The sequence below is a fragment of the Tenrec ecaudatus genome, chromosome 12 (assembly GCF_050624435.1).
Source record: "Tenrec ecaudatus isolate mTenEca1 chromosome 12, mTenEca1.hap1, whole genome shotgun sequence".
Lineage (NCBI taxonomy): Eukaryota > Metazoa > Chordata > Mammalia > Afrosoricida > Tenrecidae > Tenrec > Tenrec ecaudatus.
In genome coordinates this window covers 78,043,475-78,071,168 of record NC_134541.1, presented here as the reverse complement: position 1 = coordinate 78,071,168, position 27,694 = coordinate 78,043,475, and positions in this window count along the sequence as shown.

The following is a 27,694-nucleotide window of genomic DNA, read 5'->3' as shown; positions in this document are numbered from 1 at the left end:
AATCTTAACCCTAACCCTAGTGCTAGCTCTCACTCTATCCCTTAACTCTTAATTCTGAACCTCGGTGTTATCACTTAAGGGCTAACATGGCTTTAAAGTTAACCCTGGCCCCAGCAGTAGTCCTATCCCTAACCCTAACCCGAACTCTTACGCTAGCCCTAAACCTAAGATGTAACCCTCGGCCTAGCCCTAACTCTACCCTTTAACTTTTAATTCTAAACACCAGTGTTATCACTTAAGCCCTAACCTAGCTTTAAACCTATTCTAGTCCTAGACCTAGCCCTATCCAGAGACCTAGCTTTAGCCCTAAGTTTAACTCTAACCATAGTCCTTACCCCTACCCTAACCCTAGCCCTAGCCCTAGCCCTAACTCTGTTAACTCCTAATCCTTAACTCAGGTGTTATCACTTAAAGCCTAACATGGCTTTAAACCCAACCCTAGCCTTAGTCCTAGCTCAAGCCCTATTCCTACCTCTAACCCTAACCCTAGCCCTATCCCCAGCTCTATCCCTAGACCTAGCCCTAACTCTATCTGTTCACTCTTAACCCTTAACCAGTGGTTATCACTTAAGGCTTAACCTGGCTTTAAACCTAACCCTAGCACTAGTCCAAGCCCTAACTCTAACTCTTAATATTTAAACCAGGTGTTATCACTTAAATCCTAAACTTGCTTTAAACCTAACTCTAGTTTTAGCCCTACCTGCCCTGGGCCTAGCCTCAGCTCTTGCTTTCGCTCTAACTTTATCCCTAAACTCTCATTCATTAGCTCAGGTGCTATCACTTAAGGCTTCTCCTGGCTTTAAACCTAACCCTAGCCCTACTCCTAACTCTAACTCTATCCCTTAACTCTCAATCCTTAACCCAGGTGCTATCACTTAAGGCTTAACCTGGCTTTAAAGCTCACCCTAACCCTAACTCTAGATTTGGCGTTATCCCTATCCCTATCCCTAACCCTAACGCTATCCATAATCCTAACCTTAACCCTAATCCTAACTCTAGCCCTAACCCTAAAACTAACCCCAACCCTAGCTCTAACCATAACCCTAGCACCAACATTAACGTAACCTTTACCCTAGTCCTAGTTCTAATTCTATCCCTTAACTCTTAATAACCTGGCTTTAAACCAAACCCTAGCTCTAGCCCTAACAGTAGGACTATCCTTAACTGTAAGGAACTCTTACCCTAATCCTAAACCCCATCTTTGCTCTAATGCTAAATCTAACCCTAATCCTAACTCTAATTTTATCCTTTACTTCTTAACCCTTAACCCAAGAGTTATCACTTAAAGGCTCAGATAGCTCCCATAGTGACGAGTCAGCAAGAAGATGAAGGGGTAATGAGAAAAGAGGACAATCCAGGTTCCTCTTTATGAGAAGGCTACATCCCCAAGGCAGCTTCATCAGGTTGTGACCTGATTGACAGGCCTCACTCGACTCCTAGCCAGGAGTATCCAGGTCATATAAAATCTCTAACTACCACACCTGGTATGAATCCTACTGGGTCATGACATATTATATTTTAAATATGTTGCTGGATTCTATTGGCCAGGATTTTGTTGGGAATTTTTGCATCTATGTTTATTAGAGATATTGTTCTATACTTTCTATCTTTGTGGAGTGTTTTTTGCCTGTTTGGGATCAGGATTAGGATGACTTAAATAATGTGTGTGTGTGTGTGTGTGTGTGTGTGTGTGTGTGTGCTGTTCCTTTTTATATTCTGGTAAAGTTTGTGTAGAATTGGTGAACACTTTTCTCTGAATACTTGGTAGAATTCTCCTGTGAATCCATCATGTCCTGTGCTTCTCTTGGTTGGGAGTGTCTTGATAACCTTGTCTATTTCTCTCTTTTTTTTGCTATGGGTCTGTTCAGGTTATTTATTTTATTTCAATCTGAGTTAATTTGGGTAGGGGGTGTATTTCTAGGTATTTATCCATATCTTCTAGACTATCACATTTTGGGGGAATACAGTCTTTCATAATGCTGTGTTATTCTTTTTATTTCATTTGGATCTGTTGTGATGCCAGCCATTTCATCTCAAATTTATATATTTGTGTCTGCTCTTTCTTTTCTTTTGTTAAGTTGCCTAGTGGTTTGTCAATTTGGTTAATCCTTTGGGAAAAAAAACAACTTCTTGTCTTATTCATCATTTTCATTGATTTTCTTTTTCCCAGCTGATTTATTTCTACTCTAATTTTGATGATTTCTTTTCTTCTGTTGTTAGTTTATCCTGTTGTCTCTGTTCTAATTGCTGGAGATGCTGTGTTAAAATGTTGAAGTCATTTTCTCCTTTTTTTTCATGTGTGCATTTATTGAAATAAACTGATCTCTGATAACTTCTTTTGCTATTTCCCACAGGTTGCGAATCTTATAGTATCATTCTCATTTGTTTCAAGAAACTTCTTAATTTAACCTCTTATTTGGGCTAAGACTCAATCTTTTCTGAGTAGTGTGTTGTGAGTCTTCATGTGTTTGCCTTCTACTTGTTCTTTTATGGTTGATTTCCAGTTTTATGGAAGTGTGGTCTGAGAGGATGGTTTGAATGATCTCTGTATTTTTAAATTTGTTAATGCTTTCTTTGTGGCTAGTGTGTTGTTTATTTAGAATATGTGCTGTGTGCATTGGAGGATAACATGTTTTATTTTGTTTCGTTGCTCTTGCTTGGAATACTCTGTAAATACGCATGAAGTCCCGTTGTTTGAACGTGTTGTTCAGCTCTTCTCTTTCTTTATTGGAGTTCTTTCCTGATGATCTATTTTTTTTCCTTGAGAGTGATGTATTGAAGTCTCCTACTCTTATCGTCACTCTGGTGATTTCTCTTTTTGTCTCTGTGGAGTTGGTTGATTTTCAGAGTCTTTCGTTGGGTGTGTATGTGTTCATTATGGCTACATGTTCTTGGGCTTTTGATCCTTTGATCATTATGTAGTGTCCATTCTTGCCTTTCATTATATAGTATACATTGAAGTCTATTTTATCAGAGTTTAATATTGCCATGCCTGCTTTTTTGTTGTTGCTGTTTCAATTGGCTTGGTAACATTTTTGTCATCCTTTTTCAGTCTGTTTTTGTCTATAAATTTGAGGTGTGTCTCTTGAAGGCAGCAGATTGATGGGTATTGTTTCCTAATCCATTCTGCTATTCTTTATCATTATTCTAAATGTAGGTTAATTGCTATTATTTTGTATTATTTTTGTTTGGTACTTTTTCTTCTTTTTTTGGTGGGTGGGGGAGAGCATTATTCATGTCTTCATTTCCCCACTAGATCTGTAGTGTTTGGGATGTTGTTTTCAATGTGATGTTACACGCTAGGGTGGTCTCATGTTTGTGTGGTTCTGTTGTTGATTTTCTGACCATAGAGGTCCAGTTTGTATTTTTTTGTAATACTGGTTTTGTTTTTATGAATTCTTTGAACACTTTTGTTTGTCCTTCATAGTTGCTCCATAGCTTTGATAAATACTGGATTCTTTGTGAGTGGGATTTTATTTCAGTTTGGTATATGTTGCTCCATTCTCTTCTTGGTTTCTACCTAGAGGTTTGAACTTATCCTTATCTCTTTGCCTTTGCAGGTGATTGTTTTTTCTCTGTAGCTGTTCTCAAGATTCTCTCGTTTTCCTTGAAGTTGGATAATTTGACTACTATACGAGGGTAGCCCCCAATCGGATTTTTTCCAAAACTATTATTTATTTATTTATTTATTTATAACAAAAAAAACCCTATCACCTTCATAGTACGCTTTATTATACTTAATATATTTGTTAAATCTGTGATTCCATTCTTGGAAACATTTTTCAAACTCATCTGTTTGGGTAGTTGGCAGCAACTCTCTCATTTTTTTCTTCACCTCTTCTGCTTCATCAAATCACTCTCCTTTTATGTCCCTCTTCACTCATGGAAACAAATAGAAGTCACACGAAGTGAGGTCAGGTGAGTACAGTGCATGGGGCAAGAGAGGCATGCTGGGGATTTTTTTGCCAAAAACTGGTGCACTGAGATGGCTGCATGAAGAGGTGCATTGTCATGTTGGCACAACAATCTGCCACAAATCAGGCCTTTTTTGTTTCACACTGATACCCAATCTTTTCAGAACCTCTAAATAGAAAACTTGATAATAGGCTGACCTGGTGGAGTGAACGCTAAAAGCGCTATCCCCCTCACATCAAAAAACAAAATAAAAACACAAATGAGCATTGTCTTGATCTGTGATTTTACTTGACAAACTTTTTTTTGGGTGAGGTGATGATAGGATCTTCCATTGGCTTGATTGCTGCTTGCTTTTGGGGTCATAAGAACAGCACCATGTCTCGTCACCAGTAATGACGTTGGAAAAACTTCTGGGTCACTTCAGAGCTGTTCTTTCAAAGCACGGCATGTTTCCACTTGACTCTCTTTTTCCTGGTCAGTCAGAACCTGAGACACAAACTTCAAAGCCACCCTTCTTATTCCCAAATCTTAAAAATTCACTGACCCAAGCTCCAATATAGTCCAGATAACACCATCTCTTCAATGATCCTTCACTGGTCTTCATGCACAAGTGCATGAATTTTGTCAACATTTTCTTCCATTGGGGAAATTGACAGACATCCAAAATGAGGTTTGTAGTCAATCAAAATTTTACATTTTTTGAAATGAGGAAACCCCTCATACATTTGGGTTTTTCCCATAGTGCTGACCTTGTAAGCTCTGTTCACCATCAGAACAGTTTCTGCAGCATTTTTCCCAAGCAGGAAACAAAATTTCACAGCCACATGCTCTTCTTTTAAATTTGTTATCACCAAAAATTGAGGTTTGATTGAAACTGCTTTTATGAAACAATTCCCTATGACCAGAGAGAACCTTCTGAGGTGATGCCACTGAGTGCACTAACTCAGAGTGAGTTGCTTGATGCTCACCTAATGGGGAAAATGTGTACTACAAAACGCCACCCAGCAGAGTTTCTTTCAGATTTTTTTTTTTTTTGTGGGGGACGGGTATCCCTCACATATCTTGATTTTTCCCCCCTGGTACCTAACCTATTTGCTTCTTGGATACTTATCATCTCCTCTCTCATGATATCAGTGAAAATTTCCCCCATGAACTCTTTCACTACTGTATTTTAACTGTAGATTTGTTTGTTTGTTTCTTTTCCATTATTCTAATGATATGTATATTATTTAATGGTGTCCCATATCATCTTCAAGCTTTCTTCAGATTCTATTGCTTTTTTATTTGATTCTTTCTTTCATTTGTTGAAGTCTGGATAGACACACAAGCTGAACATGTGTGAGAGGGAGGGTAGGAATAGACATACATAATTTTAACAGGGAATATTTGCAAATGTGTATTGACTTTGGGTGTAAATATATCCATAAATATGGTGGTGGACCATACAGGAGGGAAAAGTTATGAAAATTTGTTAGACATCACCAGACATTTTGATGGGATGAGTCACTCAGTCTGAAGGACCAGAACCATACTCCTCAGGAACATCAAAGGCAATTGGCAGAACATAGTTCAAAAATACAATGTTTTATATCTTTTTTTGTTGAGTAGGGATTGGGATCTTAAACACCTGTGGTCAATCATCTAAGGTTCCACTATTGATCTCTCCATGTTCAGAGGAAACAAGATTGATGAAAATAAAAAGGCACATTGGAATAATTAGTCCAATGGACTAATGGACCATGTACACATCAGTCTCCATAACAATGACATCAGAAGAACTAGATGGTGCCTAGGTATCACTACCAACTGCTCTGAAAAAGATCACATTAGAAAGCTCTGGATAGAGTGGGGGAGAAATTTGGAAAAGAACTCAGAATCATAAAAGAGATCAGACTTACTCGCTGGATGGGATTGATGGGCGCTTCCAAGATTATGACTCTTTATGTATGAAATTGAACCCTCCCCCACTTTAGAATAACAACCATGTAAGAGCCAAAGGACAAAGCTGAAAATATTAGAAAAGGAACCAGAATGGAAATAGAAGACGTAAGGAGGAAATGGGATAAGCAATTGTATATTGAGGGGATTGCAATGGATAAATTGAATCAGAATGTGTATGAATTGTTGGATGTGAAACTATAATCTCTGTAAACCTTCATCTAATTCACAAAAAAATATGTTAACAAGAAAAACAACATCAAAAAATAAACAACATAAAGAAAAATGTCACCTCCCTGATTTTAAGGGGCATTTGGCTGTGTTTTTTTCAAACATATTTTGTTTATTCTTACTCGCATTCACAATCCTGGGGCTGTCTGTATTGGTAAATGTTTTTATTCAAAGTATCTTACAACCATGACTTGAAGTATTAAGGCATATTTTATCCTTAGCATAGATTTTCAGAGCTAAAAAGAGCTCCAGACAACTTCTTGTTTAATTTCACACTTTAAAGATGAAGATGCTCAAAAGAGTAAAGTGATATGTCCAATGCCCACTGGATAGTGAGTACCAGTAGAATTGGAACACAGGCTACTTGAATTCTAGTTCTGGGTCTTTGCTAAATTTCCTGTCCACCATCTTATTTTTTTCCTTCTGAATGTCCAGAGACCTAAAAAGGTCAATATCTCAAAACTAAGAGGAAAGCAAGTTTGATTCCTTATATTCAAGGTAATTTTGTTGTGTAAAGTGGGTTAATAACAGTACCTACCTCATAGGATTTTTGTTAGTTAACTGAATTTCTATTTAAAAAACACTTAATATAGTTGCTGGCACATAGCAAGTATTTGATAAGTATCAGGTATTAGTAAAAGTTTGAACATTCTTGAGTCTCTTGATTGAGGACTCTTTTTAAGCATGCCAAATCTGTAATTTATATATATTACTACCTCTCTAGAAGTGACATACTGTATATAAACCATTGACACAATTCCAGGTGTTTAATGCATGTCTAAAATCAGTTGTTGTTGAGCCAATGCTAATTCATGATGACTCCATATGGGTCAGAATATAACTGAGCTCCATAGGGTTTTCAATGGCAGATTCTTGGGAAGCAGATACCCAGGACTTTCTTGTCATTGTTCATTAAAATTATTCTTTTAAAAAAATTCATTTTATTGGGGGCTCGTACAGTTCTTATCACAATCCATACATACATCCAGTTTGTCGAGCACACTGGTACATATGTTTCCATCATCATTTTCAAAACATTTTCTTTTTACTTGTGCCCTTGGTATCAGCTACTCATATTCCCCCCCCCCTTCTCTCACAAATTCTTGATAATTTATAATTATTATTTTTCATGTCTTAAACTGACCGATGTCTCCCTTCACCCACTTTTCTGTTGACCATTCCCCGGGAGGGGGTTATATGTAGATCGTTGTGATCAGTCTCTCCATTCTCCCCCTACCTTCCCTTTACCCACTTGTTATCACTACTCTCATTATTGGTCCTGAGGGGTTAGCTGTCCTGGATTCCCTGTTTTGCAAGATTTTATCTGTACCAGTATACATATTCTCTTCTAGCCGGATGTGTAAGGTAGAATTGGGGTCATGATAGTGGGGACAGCGACAAGGAGGCATTAAAGAGCTAGAGGAAAGTTGTATGTTTCAATAGTGCTATGCTGCACCCTGACTGGCTCTTTTCTTGTCATCTTTCTGTAAGGGGATATCCAATTGTCTACAGATGAGCTTTGGATCTCCACTCCACACTCCCCCTCATTCCCATTTATATGATTTTTTGTTTAAAGTCTTTAATGCCTGTGTGCTTCTTCCATGTGGACTTTGTTGCTTCTCAGCTAGATGGCTGCTTGTTTATCTTCAAGCCTTTAAGACCCCAGATACTATATCTTTTGATAGTCGGACACCATCAGCTTTCTTCACCACATTTGCTTGTTCACCCATTTTGTCTTCTGTAATCGTGCCAGGGAAGTTGAGCATCTCAGAATACTGAGTTATTAGAACAAAGTGTTCTTGCATTGAGGGAGAACCTGAGTAGAGACCTAATGTCTGTCTGCTACCTTAATACTTACCCTATAAATATATGTACATAGATCTATTTCCCTATCATTATATATGATATATTTGCATATGTACATGCATGTATTTAGACCTCTATAAATGCCCTTTGCCTCTTAGTTCTTCCCTCTATTTCCTTTTACTTTCCTCTCATCCCACTATCATGTTAGGCCTTCATTCGGGTTTCAGTAATTCCTCTTGGCTACATTACCCTTGATCAAACTCTACCAGGCATCCTATGCCCTCCTTGCCATTATTTTAGATCACTTGCTGTTCCTTTTTCTCTGGGTTTGTTAACACCCAATTTCCAGGATCTTAAAAAAAAAATCATTTTATTGGGGGTTCATACAGCTCTGATCACAATCCATACATCCACCCATTGTATCAAGAATATTTGTACATTCATTGCCTTCATCATTCTCAAAACATTTGTTCTCCACTTAAGTCCTTGGTATCAGCTCCTCATTTCCCCCCTCCCTTTCTGCTCCCCCCTCCCTCATGAACCCTTGGTAATTTATAAATGACTATTATTTTGCCATGTCTTACACTGTCTGGCATCTCCCTCCCTTCACCCACTATTCTGTTGTCAATTCCCCAGGGAGGAAGTTATATGTAGCTCCTTATAATCAGTTCCCCCTTTCTACCCCACCTTCCCTCCACCTTCCAGTATCACCAGTCTCATCACTGGTCCTGAAGGGATCATCTGTCCTGGATTCCCTGTGTTTCCAGTTCCTATCTGTACCTGTGTACATCCTCTGGTCTATCTGGATTTGTAAGGTAGAATTGGGATCATGATAGTGGTGGGGGAGGAAGCATTTAAGAATTAGAGGAAAGCTGTATGCTTCATCATTGCTACACTACACTCTGAATGGCTCGTCTCCTCCCCGTGACCCTTCTGTAAGGAGATGTCCTGTTACCTCCAGATGGGATTTGGATCCCCAATCTACACGCCCCCTCATTTACAGTGATATGATTTTTTGTTCTTTGATGGCTGATAAATGATCCCGTCGACACTTTGTGGTCACACAGGCTGGTGTGCTTCTTCCATGTGGGCTTTGTTGCTTCTGAGCTAGATGGCCATCTGTTTACCTTCAAACCTTTAAGTCCCTACACACTATATCTTTTGATAGCTGGGCACCATCAGCTTTCTTCACCACATTTGCTTATGCACCCATTTGTCTTCAGCGATCATGTTGGGAAGGTGTGCATCATGGAATGCCAATTTAATAGAACAGTGTTCTTGCATTGAGGAAGTACTTGAGTGGAGGCCCAATGTCCATCTCCTGCCTTAATACTAAACCTATCAATATATGCACATAGATTTATTTCCCCATTATCATATAAAAATATATTTGCATATGTACATGCCTATTTAGGCCTCTATAAATGCCCTTTGCCTCCTAGTTATTTCCTCTATTTCCTTTTATGTTCCTCTTGTCCCACTATCATGCTCAACCTTCATTTGTGTTTCAGTAATTTCTCTCAGTTACATTGCCCTTGACCAAGCCCTACCAGGCCTGTCACATCCTCCTTGGCACTAATTTTGGATCACTTGTTCCCTTTTCCCTGGGTTGGTGAACACCACCTCCTTTTCCCCACATCCCCCTCTCCCATGACCCCTGGAACCATCGGTCCCATTGTTTGTTCCTCCAGACTGTTCATCCAACCTATCTTATCTAGATAGACCTGCAGAGATAATAATATGCACAAAAAACAAGGCATAGCAAGACAAAGCGACAAAAAATACCCACAACAATGACAACAGCAAAAAAACCAATGACCAAAAAAAAATATCAATCAATCAATTAATTAAAAAATTTAAAAAGAAAAACCTATAACTAGTTTCAGGTCTGTTTGTTGACCTCTAGGGGTCTCCTCTAGTCGAGTCTGATGGAGTGCCACACCATGCCCTGGCCCCAATGTCTGCCAGGACCATTTTTGAAGGCACCTCTTGAATAGCCACTTTTTTTTCCATTTATCAGCCAAGCACATTCCCCTATATGGTGGTACAAATAGTTATTTTGTTTAGTTGCTAACTGAAAGGTTGATGATTCGGGTCTATCTAAGGTCACCTTGGAAGAGAGACCTGGCTATCTACATCTGAAAAATGAGCCACTAAAAGCCCCATGGAGCAGACCCACAGCAACAGCCTAAAACAAAAGCAGGAAACAAGAAATATAGTAGTGGGTGCAGAGAAATTGGAACTCTTATACACTGCTGGTAGGCTTGTAAACATGTACAATCATTAGGGGAAGTAATACGGTGGACCCCTTAAACAACAGGGACTAGAAATTCCATGACACAGAAATATCTCTGCTGAGTATGTACCCCAAAGAAGTGGGACATGAACAGTGATATGCTCCCCAGTGTTCATCATAGCACAATTCACAGCAGCAAGAAGCGGGAAATAGCCCAACTGCCAGGAGAAGAATGGGTAAAGAAATTATGGTACATACACACACATCCTTAAGAAATAGCAATGAAACAACAAAACGTCCCGTGACATGGATGGACATGGAAACCATTATATTGAGCAATTTTTGTCAATACAAACAGACAAATATTGTATGAGACAACTACTGTAATGATAAACACCCAAACAAGGAAAGACGTCTGTTCTTAGGGCATCTAATCGGCTCTCCCAAGCAATGAGGTGGTGCGTGCTTGCTTACTGCTCGTGACTCATATATCATCCCTTATTTGTACACCTTCAAAACTACTTTGACAGAGGTGGCCTCCTCACAGCTGGGGTCAGTTTGTCTCCTTGGGGAGTGAGGGAGAAGACCAATCAGTTCTTCCATATAAATTGTTCTACTCTCACCCCCAAATCAACAGATTCTCCAAGGGTTCTCAGTGAACCTTAATGGAAATTCAGTTATAGAGGGGAGGGTGGCATGTGTCTCAATTTCACTTGTTTTTGTGGGTAAAGGGGGTAGGGCTACCTGTCAAGGAAAAGCCCTTGACATTACTTATATAGACCCCCAATGGGAGAATACAACTGGGGCTATGTTCCTAATTGGGCACTTTTGACCTAGTTTCTACCCAGTCCTTGTGGACCCCGACCTAGTGCTGTAGACAACCAGGATGTTGGTTTGCACAACATCTTTCAGAAGCCACAACAGAAAGATCCATGTTGGAAAGCCACAGAGCAAACTGAACTTTACCTTAAACACATCTGTAGCAGACTAAAGGAACTTAAATCTGCTAGGTGTCTATGGAATGGGATGTGCTGGGACCATGATCCATACAGCATGTATGGTAAAAGTTACCTTCTGAGCTGACACATTTGTCAATCATTACATGTGTGACATCCTTCCCCTTCTTGAGCAATCCTGCACTCGCACCTATGTGAATGAGCTGGTTGTTTACATTGTTGTAGGCATTGATAACGGTGTGCCCACAGTTACCATCTTCATTTCTTATGCCTGCATCCTTTCTAGCATTCTCCATATTCGCTCTGCTGAGGGAAGGCTCAAAGCCTTCAGCACTTGTAGCTCGCACATCATTGCAGTCTCTCTTTTCTTTGGGTCGGGAGCTTTCGTGTACTTCAAGCCATCTTCTCTTTAGCCTATGAATCAGGGAAAAGTGTCTTCTCTGTTCTACACCACTGTGGTGCTCATGATCAACCCATTAATCTACAGTTTGAGGAACAAAGATGTGAAAATTGGTTTAAAGAAAATGGTAAGTAAAAAATTATTCTCCTGAGACAAGGACAATTCTTATGAAAGGACTCTTTCCCCTCTTAGGTGATTGAGGTTTCAGTGGTTACATAGAAGAAACTTTGACTCTTTCTAAAAAAATTAATTATCCTCTCCAATTTCTGTGCGAGTCGCTATTGAGACAATTACGACCAAAGCAACCCCATAAGTCTCAGAGTCTAACTGCACCCCGTGGGGTGTCTCAAGGCTGATTATTTTGGGAATCACATCACTGGGTCTTTTTTCTGAGGCAACTTTAGTTGGATGCAAACTTCCAAGTTTTCAGCTGGTAGAATTGGAAATTTCGTAGTGATTTTATTAAGGGAAGATTACTATTTAACCCTTTTTATTAAAAGTAAGCAATTTTTAGATATTTGGATCCTTTTTAGACTTTAACGCATTAATTTAAACACTATTGAATTTTTGCCTAAATAAGTTATTGCTCAATTATAAAACAGAGTCTTTTTCTTCTCTCCACTGTTTTCCTCCAATTTAGTTACCATTCTGCCTTTTCTTCTCCTTCATTTATTGATTTATATCATTATAGATATGTACTCAATGTTCATCTAGTGTGTTATAATTAATTTTGTCGTTATCTTATGCTTAATTTATCCCCAGCTTGGCCAGGCTGAGCTTCTTCACACTGACGCATATGTCCTTGAGACATATCCCTATCAGAATTTTGAGCAGCAAGCAACATTTTCAAGATCAGTGCTCAGTTCTATTTAGAGATGGATGAGTTTTAAAACTAAGATATGCATGCTAGATGGAATGAGCTATATTTAATAGGATTCTGTGAGCAGGAATTAATAAGAATAGTTATGCTTGTAAAAATAATTCTTTATATGTTTTTTCATGTGAAGGTTTGTCTGTGAGCAAATGATGTAACGGCTATCTATTAATGAGTCAATCCTTTATGGCTTAAAGTTTGTCATTTTTAAGTATCATTATCATTACTCTTTTATTGTCTCACATGCCAGTTTCCTCAGGTCATGATCAGTGACAGATTAGACCACCTGAAGGGAGAAATAAGCATGTGGTGGAAGAAAATCAGACCTGAGGCACTTATCCAGACAAGTTTAACTGTCCAAACAATTTGAATGCCGTTTAATCTGGTTTTCTGAAAGGATATGCTGGTAATCCCAATTTCTTCTTCCACTCATATTGTATCTTGCAATGCTCCTTATAACTCTCCAGATTATCATGCGTTGAGAAGAGAGGTGGTCATGCAGTTCCCATTCAAGAGACTCGTGCTCTTCAAACTTTTAAAATCTAAAAATCTATTACTAACATTTGTTAAGACTTTACTATGTGTGATGGTCTTGTCTAATCCTCTCAACAGTGTGCCACAATTCTCTCTGTTTCCCAGATGTGTAAACCAAGGCTAAAAGAAGTTAAGGAACGTTGCCTGCAATTGCACAGATAGTAATTGTGGAGTAAAGAATTACATTTAAGCTGCCTCTTAACACTAACTTCTGCATGGTTCCATGTAGGTTTATAAAAAATAAGTCGTGGTGCAGATATAGCCCTTTTGTACAATATTTGTTATTGATCATATCTCATTTGACCTGAACAAGTCTTCATATACTCTTATTTGGAAACAATTTGCCAGAATAATATATCAAGGGAATTATCACAAAGACTTTTCTCTTCTTTCCTTGTACTGTTGGAAGGGTCAGTGATGAACAACCAGGAGAGTTGCTGGAGTAGCGTACTATGGATTGTGAAGGGATTTCTTCACTGGACGTTATGTTGCCAGGTGCATACAGGGAGCTCAATGCCTGTCTGACACAGAAGGTCTTCAACAATGTTGAACAGATTCCTAGCAAAACCTTAAAAGATTTGAGTTCTGTTGTGTTAAATTAGTTTTTAATTGTTTTTCTAAAATTTGTAAAAGCAATACTTGAGTGTTGTAGGAATATGTGGAAAATAGAGAGAAGCAAAAGGTTTTTAAATTCATGATCCTACCATTTAGAGCTACCTCTCCTTAACCTTTTGAGGTTTATGAGGAGACCTCTAAAAGTTTTTTGGGAAATGGGATGAAAAGATAATGGAATTTTCCATGAAATTTTTGAAATCCTCTTCTGTTCTGTTGGCATATTTTCTATGTGTATATAGGTATAGTTTTAATGACTTCTATCAATTTTTAGAAATATAAATGCACAGAAAGATATGATATGTATTATAAGTAGTGTTGTATAAACTTATTTCCATTGGACAGTACATTGTGATGAATATTCTGTGTGATTAAATGTATATGAAAGTCATGATTTTAGAATGACTATATTAATTGTTCTTAAAGCTGTAGGGTCAATGGAATGATGCAAAACAATTTTCTTTGACACACTTTTTTGAGTATATTTTTTATATATAAATTTCCTTCCCCCCTCTCCCCCCCCCCACCCTCCAAGAACTTTGTAACAGTCATGTGTTTTCTGGATCACTTAAATTCATTTCCCAAATTTTAAGAGTAGCTTTCTCTTTTGATGTTCTCTTTCCTTCAGTCTCTTAATTTATGCTAGATTCCCTTCATCAGACTTTAATGTCAAATTCTGCATATCTCTCCCACTACCCGGTGCAGGTTTTCTTGTCTTCATGCTCATCTTTATCATTTCCTGAAGTCAAAAATGCATGTCCAATATTTCCAAGCCTCTGTAAAGTCTAAATTTATAGTGTCAACCAGTCTGAGTTCAAACTGATTCTAGCCACATCTTTACTCTCCCTAGAAGAGGAAGAACCTTGATTCCAAAGGCAGGCAAATAAAGAAAGGTGTCCTTCTCCCTCCCTCGGCATATCTTTCCCCTCTGTACTCCAAGGGGTTGATGAAAGGTTGGGAGGAGGGAATTGCAATGTGACTCATGGAAGCCCAGTCCCCATCCCAAGCATCTTTCCACATGTTCTTGTTAAAGCAGGCCCCATTATCAAGACTCATGCTCTTCTCCTTCATTTACAAGCCCTTCCCTGAGCTTTGTACTGTAATAAATTTCATCTGCATAGTGCAAAGAGAACAGTATAGTGTCACATTGTGCATTCATGTCCAAGTTGAGCCGCTCAATAAACTTTCTCTGAAGTAAAGCTGGTATTTTTATCTTTGTGTGACTACTTTGTCTAATTTTTCTATTGATTCTAGACTCAGAAAGGGAAGAGACATGTCTTTAATTATCACCCTTAATTCACCCTATCAACAGCTCACTTCTTTCATTCAAGTGTACTATGATTCAGTACTTAATATTACTTGTCATTCTACAGATGTATAAAAAAATTAAAGAGAAAGCTTTTTATTTTCATTTTTAGTATTTCCTTTGCTCAGAATGCCTTTCTGATTTTCTCTGCTGGCAAACTTCTACTTATTATTCAAGACAAATAGTAACGCATTTCAAAAGCTATCAGAATCCTGATTATGTATTTCAATAGTAAAAAGGTGACACTTGGAGACAATTTCTGAATAAAGATCTATTGTAAAATAACCTGATGGAAAATTAAAGGTATGTTTTCTATAATAACCTGTGTTTGCCATGCAAAATATATACTATGCATCAATATTAAAGACATCTTAATAAACAATAAAGTGAATAAAGGACACAAAATAAATTCCATTATACATTTGACCACTTGAAACATGTTATCTATTTAATTAATAACCAAATAATTATTTTGCCATTAGTGTTCTAAGATGTCAAACATTCCCTTTTGGAGGGAGTATAGTCTACATTATACTAAAAAGCTGCACAGATCATTAGTTTAATAATTTATTTATTCAGCTAAGAGGTTTATATAATTCTACTAAGCAGCAGAATACAGCTTTTTAGCAAAAAAGGAGATATTGAAAAATTGGTGGTTTTAAGGACTTTAGGCACCAATGTAAAAATGAGAGCAATGTCTGGCCTTCTCTGATTTCACAAAGGGGAAGGCGTTTACCAACCCAAGGCTAGTTCCTATGAGGTCAAGCATTCCTCTATTTTCTAATCTTTACCAATTCTGATTCCAACTGCCCCAAATACAGCACTCTTTCTTTCTAGGTTCAATACTTCATTACAATGGTCACACAGAACTCAGGCAATACTCACAACTATGGGGCTTGTTGGGGGAAGTAATAGATTACATTTTAGGATTAGAAATGCTAAGGACACAGTTCTATGATCAGCACAGACTCTTTCTAGTCATATCTACAAGCATTTATCTCTCTCATCCAGCCATGTAGCCTCTGTCTTGCTCAGATGTTCCAAATTCTTTTTGTTGCTAATATAGGCCCAATAGCCATCTCAATCGCTGGTTGCGTGCGTTAGCAAATCTAGCATTCCCAACTAAATGCCTGGAGGTACTCTACTCTACAAGCCAATCTACTCAAAAGCACTCAGCCTCACTCGCTCCTGGGAAGCCCACTGCTTCGGCTCTTGGTTTTGCTGCTGCCTCTCCTCTGCTGTTCCTCTGTTATGGCTCTCTGTCTCCTGGATTGAGGACGTTCAGTACACAGGGATCTTGGAATCCAAAGGGGAACCACTACTGACTTTCCTTTCTTGATAGTAACGAGATCCCCCATTCTTACTTCTGAAACATCTCCTCATACAGAATGGCAAAGTTAGCCAATCCTCATGTTAGAGGTCCAAGTTTTTATAGTCATATTTAACCTTGTTTACAATCGTTCACATCTGAATCATATAATCCTACCAGCACCACCACTGGCCTTCTCCTACCAAGTCCCATCAGGAAATCATTGTTTGATAGGAGTTACAAAGACTGTGTCCACAATAGTCATGTCAAGTAAACGGCTGCCTTGCAGAGTATGAAGAATAGCAGTCTCTGGGATGTGAAATGTTCATTTTATCTTCTAAAAATGATTCAAGCATTTTCTTGAAAGGGAAGCAGCTTTCAAAAAATACAGCAAACCTTAAGGGGGAGGATTGTGATACCTCTGGAAGAAGGTGGTTGTAGTAGGATTTCTATCTTCACCACAGAGACATGGGAAACCCACCCCCACCACTTTCCCCTTCCTTTCCTCCCTTCTTACTTGCAAAGCCCTCAATCTCCAGCTCCTGCTGGAGGGTTCTTAGCTCCTGCTGTCAGGGTTCTTAGCTACAAACCACAACAAATGGTTCCAGGTGACTTTTGTTAAGGACAAATTTTTTGACTTACAGAATCTTAGGGCAGCTTGAGACACCAGGTTTTGGAAACAGGCAGGACCTAGAGGAAAGCACAGTGAATTACAACCAAGTAATACCACACAACTGTCTAGTTTGCTCAGGCTGTGCTGGTTGCTGCTGCTGCAACCAACAGCATACATTTGTTATGGGTGGATTTGTTTTGTTTTGTCAGAATGAAATATACACTGTTCTAACACCCCTCAGCCCAGCCCTGTTTGTCAGTTGCACCAGACAGAGTCCTGCGAGGGAGCATATGAGTGATTCAACAGGTCTTTCCAGTTTCATCTTTCAAGGCCTGGGGGACTTTCACAGAAGGAAAAATTCCTTTTTCAACAAAGTTCATACAGGTCAGATTCTCAAATATGGGAATATTCACACCAAAAACCCCCAAAATATTCATTACTCTTTCTTATATTTTCATTTTAAAACTGAGTTTCACTTCTTTATGGATCCTATAGATACATAAACTTTTCTCGTGATCATCATTCATAAAAGAAATGCAAATTAAAGCAATAAGGATAAATTATTTCATCCTGCCATCAATAGCAAGGCTGAAAAAAGCAACAAATACTGGCAAGGATGTGGAAAGACTGGAGCCCTGATACAGTGCTGGTGGGCTTGGAAAATGGAGCAACCAGTGTGGAAAACAGTATGGCACTTCCTTTAAAAGTTGGAAATAGAATATCATATCACCCAACAAATTCAAGACCAGGTATATATTTTGGGGAAATAAGAACAGTGACATAAATATATATGTGCACACACATGTTAATCTCAGGACTATTTCCCTTGCCACCATTCATGTCTGAAAATGAATCCAATCCTCACACATCAACTTTCAGCCACACAATAGACAGGTGTATAAGGGAAACAGTACCTAAAAGGAAAGTAGGCACACTTTAGAACAACAAACTCTATCAGATAGAGAGTGAAGCATTGCCCAAGGCCAAAGTCCAGAAGGGTTAGAAGATAAGGAGTGCAAATAAGAAAAGGAACTCAGGTGACGTAGTGGTTTATGTGCAGGGCTGCTAACTACAAGGTCAGCAATCAAAATGCTAGCTGATCTGTAGAAGAATGATGAAGGCTTCTGCTCCCATACGATTTTATAGCACTGGAAATGAAAACGGGCAGTTATATTCTGTCCTATAGGTTGATTATGAGTTAGAATAGACTAGATGGCAATGAAGTTGGCTTTGGCTGGAAACAGGAAATACAAGGAAAAAGTGGGATACGGGATTGTAGTCAATGACATGAAATAAATTATATATTCTCTGTGAAACTTCATCCAATTCACAATTAAATGTTTAGGGGAAAATGAAAACAACTGAAATGTCCATCAGTGGGAAGATTGGGTAAACAATTATGGTACATAAGCTCAGGCACATGTTGTTAGAGGCCATCAAGTCGGTTCCGACCCATAGCAACCCTGTGCACGGCAGAATGAAACACTGCCCGGTCCTGCACCGTCCTCACAGTTGTTCCTATGCTTGACCTATTGTTGCAGCCACCTCCTGTGTCAATTCATCTCATCGAGGAGCTGCTTCCTTTTTTGCTGCTCAACAGCTTTACCAAGCAAGCTGTTCTTCTCCAGGGATTGGTCTCTCCTGACAACATGTCCAAAGCATGTAAAATGAAGTCTTGTCACCCATGCCTCCAAGGAGCACTCTGGCCATACTTCTTCCAAGACAGAGCTGTTTGTCCTTCTTGCGTTCCATGGCACTTATGATATTCTTTGCTGGCACAATTCAAAGGCATCAATTCTTCTTTGGTCTTATTCAATGTCCAAACTCCACATTCATATGAGACAATTGACTTGTCTCATATGCATGTGAAAGTTGGACATTGAGTAAGCAGAACAAAAAAAACTGACGTAATTGAATTTTAGTGCTGCCAGAAGAATAAACGAATCTGTCTGGGATGAAGTGCAGTCAAAATGCTACTATAAAGAGAGGATGGTGAGACTTTATCTCACACATTTTAGAACATTATCAGGAGAGATTTGTCCCTGGTAAAGGAGATGTTTATTAGTCTGGGTAGACTAGAAAAACAAATTCATAGACACCCATTTGCGTATAAGAAAGACCTTTATATAAAAGAGCAATTATATATTGAGAAAACATCCCAGCCCAGTCCACATCAAGTCCATAAGTCTTATATTAGCCCATATGTCTGATATCAGTCTATAAATTCCTCTTCAGACTCATGAGATACAAACAATGATTCTGAACGCAGGAAGGTCACAAGCCAGTGGATGGAAAGTCTTGTGGATCCAGTGGTAATGGAAGTATCTTAGTGCTGGGGTGGGTCTCCACGTGGCTTCTCCAGCTCCAAAGCTCTGGCTGCATCAGTGTGGCTCCATCTGGCTTGTCGACAGGAATGTCTCATAGGGAGACAAAGCAGAGAGAATGTCTGTCCCACCTTCAGATAGGATGATATGAGTTCCTAGAATCCTCAGGCGAAGGCCATGCCCACACAGAGACCTCATTTGCTGTGACCTGGTTGAAAGGCTAGACTCCAATCCTTTGCAAGTTGACAGGAAATTATGTAACTGCACACAATATACTTGGTAAAGTAGGGTATTGGCACAAAATTGAGAATGCCCCAAGGAGATAGATTTACCCAGTGGCTGCAATATTTGGCTGAAACATAACAATAATTGTGAGAATGGCAAAGGATCAGGCAGTGTTTCCTTGTAGTGTATATAAGTTTCAATGAGTCAGAACCAATTCAATAGCACTTAACAACAATAACTACAAAGCAGAAAACTAATTACTGTAATAATAGGCATATATTGGGTCACCCTCTTGAAACTGTGTGATATGCTTTTCCATTTTTCGGTATACAAGGAATACCTACCCCCCCATTTTATTATTATTTTTCTCCCAAAGCTATGTATTTAAATTTTTTTTTAAAGAAACCATATCACCTTCAAAATACTCTCCATTACACTTTATGCATTTGTCAAATCTGCAATTCCATTCTTGGAAACATTTTTCAAACTCATCTGTTTGGATGGCTGATAGTACCGTCTTCATTTTTTCCTTAACCTTTTCTATATTATCAAATTACAGTCCTTTCATGTCTCTCTTCATTCATAGAAACAAAAAGAAGTCACACAGAGCAAAGTCAGGTGAGTAAGCTGTGTGGGACAAGAGAGAAATATTGTTTTTTGCCCAAAATTGGTGCACTGAGATGACTGCATGAGCAGATGCATTGTGGTGGCAAAACCAGTGCCGCTGTCTGCCACAAATCAGGCCATTTTTGTCACACGCGTTATGCAATCTTTTCAGAACCTCTAAATAGAAAGCTAGGTTAACAGTCTGATCTGGTGGAATGAACTCCAAATGCACTACAAGTCGACATTTTTGTCTGTTCAGGAAGTTGACGGACATCCAGAAGGAGCTTTGTCATCAATCAACATTTCACCTTTTTGAAAGAAAAAATAGCTCATACACTTGAGTTTTTCCCATAGTGCTTCTCTTATAAGCTGTGTTGAAAATCACAACAGTTTCTGTGACATTTTTCCCAAGTAGGAAACAAAGTTCCACAGCTGCATGCTGCTCTCCTAAATCAGCCATCGCAAAAAATGAGGTTCGAGTGAAACTGCTTTTATGAAAAGAATTCACTGTGACCAGAGAGAAACTTCCAGGGGATGCTAATGGGTGCACTAACTCAGAGAGAGTGGCTCTTTGCTCTCTGAGTGGGAAACATGCATAGTATGAAAGCTCTTCCTATCAGAGCTCTTTTTCCATTTTGGAGGAGTATTCCCTGGTATGAAATGCAGAATTGATGAACCTATAGGGGCAGCAAGTAGAATAAGGGGCTGGATGATGGGGGAATGGTGGTACAGTCATGGTGGGGGTGGTAAAGGGGCAAAATGTCAAGGAGTCCGTGTAGAAAAAGAATGTTCGGAAAATGATTGTGTTAGCAAGTATATAATTCTACTTGACATGATTGAAATCTGGAATATTAAATCCAATGTATTAAATCCCAACTAATTAAAAAGAGACAAAAAAGGAAAATAAAAGCAAACATAATAAATAAACTAAAGAAAAATAAAAGGGGATTTCTGGCAAGGTCTACACAGGTCTTCTATAACAAAGAAAAAGGAACCAAATTGAATAGATATGGATGTTATTCCTGGAACCCTGAGTTTCAGAGCAGAAGATAGAGAAGTGGCTTGAATACCAACTAGGAGAATAAGCTGAACAAAACCATCCAAAGAGAAGAAACGGGGTAAATTACTGCTTGGCTGAGTGGTGCAGCCATCTTAAACTTTAGGAAGCAGAATTCTATTGAGTCAGTAGCCCGACAGCACAAACATGTAGCTGAGAATTAAAAAAGGTTGGATCCTCCCTTGCTCCCCATTTGCTCCTGGTGACCAGAAGAATGGCTAATCCCCACCCTTACTCCTGCTGCCTCTGACTACACCTCCTTCTCTACACAGCCCCTTCGCTGGTCTGGTTTTGGAACAGCACCTTTGTGGAGTGGGGTCCTAGTGCACCACCCTCATGTCTGGAGGCATGTGAATCCCATCTCAGTATGACAACAGAAAGCAGAGTTTGCTTTTGTCATTGGCTTTTTGTTGCTGTTGTTGTGGTGTTGTTTTTGTTTTCTTTTGTTGCTTGGTTTTGCTCTGTCTTGCTTTTGTGCATATTATTATCTCTGCAGGTCTGTCTAAATAAAATAAGCTGGATGAACAATCTGAAGGAGGAAACAACGGACCAACAGTTTCGGGGGCACATGGGAAATGGGGAGGTGGTGGGGAAGGAAGTGGTGTTAACAAACCCAGGGACAAGGGAACAACAAGTGATCCAAATTGGTGGTTAGGAGGGTGTAGGAGGCCTAGCAGGGTGTGATCAAGGGTAATGTAACTGAGAGGAATTACTGTAACCCAAATGAAGGCTGAGCACGATAGTGGGACATGAGGAAAGAAAAAGGAAATGGAGGAAAGAACTAGGAGGCAAAGGGCATTTATAGAGGTCTAAATATAGGCATATGTAATATGTAAATATGTTTATATATGAGGATGGGAAAATAGATTTATGTGTATATATGATAGGTTTAGTACTAAGGTAGCAGATGGACATTGGGCCTCCACTCAAGTACTTCCTCAATGCAAGAATACTTTGGTCTGTTAAGCTGGCATTCCATGATGTTCACCATCCCGACACAATTGCTGAAGAGAAAGTGGATGCATAAGCAAATGTGGTGAAGAAAGCTGATGGAGCCTGGCTATCAAAAGATATAGCATCTGGGGTCTTAAAGACTTGATGGTAAACAAGGGGCACAATAAACATTAACTATCTCACTAGGTAAACAATGAAGGGAGATGCTGATGGGGCAGATTTTTCAATAACACTCATTCACAGAGGAAGAACTATGCCTACAAGATAAATATGAAGGCAAAGAGAATTTATCAAAGTAGTAAGATAGAAAACCAACCTATAAGAATCAGTCATATTCCTGTACACCAACAAAGAGACCCCTACCTAAGTCATACTTTTTTTTTAAATTTAAAGAAAAGGATACTTTGTGACAAAGTAAAATGAGTTAAAATCAAGACTAATGTCAAAATTTTAACAAAACTCAAATGGTCATATTCCCAAGTTATTAAAGCTTTGTATCAAGTTTATGGGAACTATTTTCCACAATAAACAAGCTTTTTTTGATGGATCAAGTATTTTATAGATGTCAGGAAAACCTCAAAGATGAATTTGAGACAAAGAATTAATTTCAGAAATTTAGATGTATTGGGGATTCCCAAGGGATAATCTTGATAGTTGTTGGTAGTTCCCCCTCCCCACCCCCCGCTAAGGACACAAAATAATCAGAGGGACTTAATTTTAAGAAGTTTTAAGAAAACTGAAAATGGCATAGGGAGAAAAAGGTCAGGAAATTATAACAAGGATTTTTTAAACAATCACAACAATGTACTTGCTCATTTTTCAAGGGTAGCAAGGACTGTCCTCTCAGAATTTCATTGGGAAACCTTATCCCATCCACACTACAGCTTTGATATCACTCCTTAAGAGTTCATTTGATTCTCCAAACTCAAAGAAAATTTGAAAAAGAACACTATTTGAGTCCCTTGATCTCAAATGACACCGCTATCTTAATAACTGTGAATTGAAGGTGCATAATTCTTTAAAGAAGGATTGTTGATTGTTGTTAGATGCTGTAGAGTCTGTTTTGACTCATGGTGACCCTGTGAGCAACAGAATGAAACAGTGTTTGATTTTCTGTCACCTTCATGATTGTTATATTGGAGTCAATTGTTTGGGCCACTGTGTTAATATACCTCATCGAGCATCTTTATTTTTTCCACTGACCCTCTATTTTCCCAAGCATGGTGTACTGTTGTTCTAGGCCTAGTGGTGTAGTGGTTATCAGTTGGGCTGCTAGTTGCATGATTTGCCATTCAAAACCACCAGCAGCTCCTCGGGTGAAAGACAAGGCATTCTACCCCAGAAAACAGATGCAGTATCAGAAACCCACAGGGGTTTGCTATGAGTCAGCATGACCCAACAATATGTCCAAAGTATAGGCAGGTGACATCTAACCATCCTTCCTTCTAAGGAGCATTCTGGGTGTATTTCTTCCAAGACAGATGTTTTTATTCTTCTGGCAGTCCACAATAATTTCAATATTTTGGTCAACACTGAAATTTAAATGCCTCAAGTTTTCTGTAGTGTTCTGTATTCATTGTTGACTTTCACATGGAAATGAAGACATTGAAAATACTATAGCTTGAGTCAGGTGAACCTTAAGAACGATGAGAGAGATTGAAGCACCACTTTCAGAAGTGTATAGAATTATATGGACTATTTGCCAAGAAACAAAACTTCACATTTTAATATTTTTATTTATTAAAGATTTCTATGATTTTACAGCATTACTTCTTGACCTGCCCAAGTATAATAGGAGAACAGAGGGTGACAGTCTGGAGAAGTGCTTGAGAAGCAGAATGTGTCTTAAATCCATCTGGTGGCCCCATGTGTGTCATAGCAGAACTGACCCCACTAGCATGGTCCATGACTGGTTTTTAAGGAAATCACCAGAAATTTCTTCAGAGGTCACTCTAGACTTCAACCTCTGATCTTTTCAGTTTGCAAATAAGCACATCAATCATCTGCACTACCTAGAGCAACGGCTCTCAACCTGTGGGTCGAGATGCCTTTGGGAATTGAACGACCCTTTCACAGGGGTTGCCTGATTCATAATAGTAGCAAAATTACAGTGATGAAGCAGCAACAAAAATAATTATCTGCTGGGGGGGGTCACTACAACACGAGGAATTGTATTAAAGGGTCACGGCATTTAGAAGGTTGAGAACTACTGACCTAAAGACTCCAAATCGCTATAGGTGAATTCTAATCTGAGCTAATATAAATGCCAAGGTAGACGTGCACACTGTGGGGAGACCAGGGAAACAAATCCACAGAAACTCATATGTATATGACAGAGTTTTATATAAAGGGTAAGTGCACATTCAGAAAGCATCCCAACCTCATCCAGTCCAAGTCCGATTTAGCCCATAGGTCCAACACTGATCTACAAAGTCCTCCTCAAACTCACAAAACACACACAATGATGCCGAATGCAGGAAGATCACAGGCCAGTGGGTAGAAAGTTTTTGAATCCAGTGGTGGTGTAACCATCTCAGCACTGGCAGGGGTCTCCACAAAGCTTCTCCAGCACCCAGGGCTGCATCAGGGTAAGTGCATGTGGCTTTTCCTCAAGGATGTCTTGCAGGAAGTGAGCCTTGCCAGATGAGGCAGCGAACTAGCTAAGGTAGCCACACACTGGCTCCAACCATCAGAGCAAGGGACAAGAGAACTAGAAAGGCGAGGAACCATTTACCTCTCTGCCCGTCAATTAAACTGCTCTTCAATTAATTCCACCTGTGTTTACCGTCCAGGTTGGCACAATAAACCTTAACTAGCCCACACACATTATCTATTAGAAATTTTTCTACAGGGCTGGAAGAATATTTACCACTAAAAGAGATTTAGCCAATTATATTGTAACAATAAATATTACAATATTGGCAGATTATTTGAATTTTGTGAATATGTCAGATTCTTTATGAACATCGTGTGTGGTTTTAAAACAACAATTTTCATGCAACTCTCTATATTGAAAATAAAATAGGTACACACAATTTCATGATGTAATTCAATGATACGTAGTATCCTGGTGAAGACACAAACATACACACAATAAAGAATCTACTTTCTTGCCTGGATAGGACAGAGGCTGTACACTGGTACATATGAGGGCTGGAGGTACAGGGAATCCAGGGTGGATGACACCTTCAGGACCAAGGGTGTGAGGGACGATGCTGGGAGAGTGGAGGGTGAGTGGGTTGGAAAGGGGGAACTGATTACAAGGATCCACATGTGACCTCTTACCTGGGAGAGGAACAGCAGAGAAGTGGGGAAGGGAGACTCCGGATAGGGCAAGATATGACAAAATAATGAGGTATAAATTACCAAGGGCACATGAGGGAGGGGGGAAAGGGGAGGGAGGGGAAAAAAAAAGAGGACCTGATGCAAGGGACTTAAGTGGAGAGCAAATGCCTTGAGAATGATTGGGGCAGGGAATGTATGGATGTGCTTTATACAATTGATGTATGTATATGTATGGATTATGATAAGAGTTGTATGGGTCCCTAATAAATTGTTAAAATTAAAAAAAATAATAAAAAAAAAGAATCTACTTTTTTGACATCAATATTCTAAAATACATTCTTCTGGATATATATTAGAGTTTTGACACTTTTTTTTAAATTTTAACAATTTATTATGGGCTCATACAATTCTTATCACAGTTCATACATATACATACAACAATTGTATAAAGCACATCTGTACAGTCCCTGCCCTAATCATTTTTTCTCCTCTTTTCTTTTTTTACATTTTATTAGGGACCCATACAACTCTTATCACATTCCATACATATACATACATCAATTGTATAAAGCACATCCATATATTCCCTGCCCCAATCATGCTCAAAGCATTTGCTCTCCACTTAAGCCCCTTGCATCAGGTCCTCTTTTTTTTTCCCCTCCCTCCCCTTTCCCCCCTCCCTCATGTGCCCTTGGTAATTTATACCTCGTTATTTTGTCATATCTTGCCCTATCCGGAGTCTCCCTTCCCCCCCTTCTCTGCTGTCCCTCTCCCAGGGAAGAGGTCACATGTGGATCCTTGTAATCAGTTCCCCCCTTCCAACCCACTCACCCTCCACTCTCCCAGCATCGCCCCTCACACCCTTGGTCCTGAAGGTATCATCCACCCTGAATTCCCTGTACCTCCAGCCCTCATATGTACCAGTGTACAGCCTCTGCCCTATCCAGTCCTGCAAGGTAGAATTCGGATCATGGTAGTTGGGGGGAGGAAGCATCCAGGATCTGGGGGAAAGCTGTGTTCTTCATCGGTACTACCTCGCACCCTAATTAACCCATCTCCTCTCCTAAACCCCTCTATGAGGGGATCTCCATTGGCCGACACTTGGGCCTTGGGTCTCCACTCTGCACTTCCCCCTTCATTTAATATGGTATATATATATACATATACATATACACATATATATACACACACTTATATCGTTTTTTTTGCATGATGCCTTATACCTGGTCCCTTGGCACCTCGTGATCGCACTGGCCGGTGTGCTTCTTCTATGTGGGCTTTTTTGCTTCTGAGCTCGATGGCCGCTTGTTCACCTTCAAGCCTTTAAGACCCCAGACACTATCTCTTTTGATAGCCGGGCACCATCAGCTTTCTTCACCACATTTGCTTATGCACCCATTTGTCTTCAGCGATCCTATCATGGAGGTGTGCAGTCAATGATATGATTTTTTGTTCTTTGATGCCTGGTAACTGATCCCTTTGGGACCACTCGATCACACAGGCTGGTGTGTTCTTCCAGAGTTTTGACACTTTTGTAAAATTGAAATTTTCATTCATATGGATGCAAACAGTGCTTTACAGGAAAACATTTAAATCATAGATTATATGGGTAAGAATTTAAAACCATAAAATAAACATTACAAAAGAGCTATTTTCAATAGTAATTTCATAAAAATAGCTATTATGTAATCAGTTCATAAATAAATAATTTATTATTTAAATTACATGTATCGTGTTCCCATTATTGGGGATAGAGTACTAAACAAACTATGAAACATACATTGCTGGATGAAACTTGCTGTTATTATTAATTACTCTGGAGTACTTAACACAGGGACTCATTTAAAGTTTGCTTTAAAGTATACTATTCGTCTATACTTAAAGCTATTGGTTTTAATAAGGAATTGGAAATTTTATATAAGGAGTTATGTAAAATTCATGTTTATGGATTTTAAGGCTTTCAGAGAGATGAAAAAGAAAGTTCACATTTGTAATTGAAACATTACTGAGCCACCAGCACAACCTGGTGGCTGCTTAAATGAACTTCCTTGTTCGATGCTTTAAAATCTGCAAATTTCTCTTACAGGAACTCTGATGGATCAGTGGATTAGGTGTTGGATGACTAATCATAAGGTCACCCGGTCAAACCCACTAGCTGTTCCCCAGAAAAAAGATGAAATTATCTATTTTGGCAAAGATTTAGTCTCAGAAACCATATGGGGATTCCTCAGAAAACCTACTCTGTCTTGATATGAATTGGGGTTGATATGAATTGGAAACCAATCAAAGATAGTGACTTTGAGTTCGTATTTTAAGGTTTCTCTATAGGATTCCTCGTGGTGTAGTAATTAAACGGCTCAGCTGCTAACTGAACCCACCAATTTCAGTGGGGAAAACAAATTTAGATGTATCAAAACATTCAATTATTCCAGAAATCCAGCACTTGTCTCTCCTTGTCCTACTGTAGTGGTTTGTGTGTTGCTGTGATTCTGGAAGCTATATCACTGGTCTTT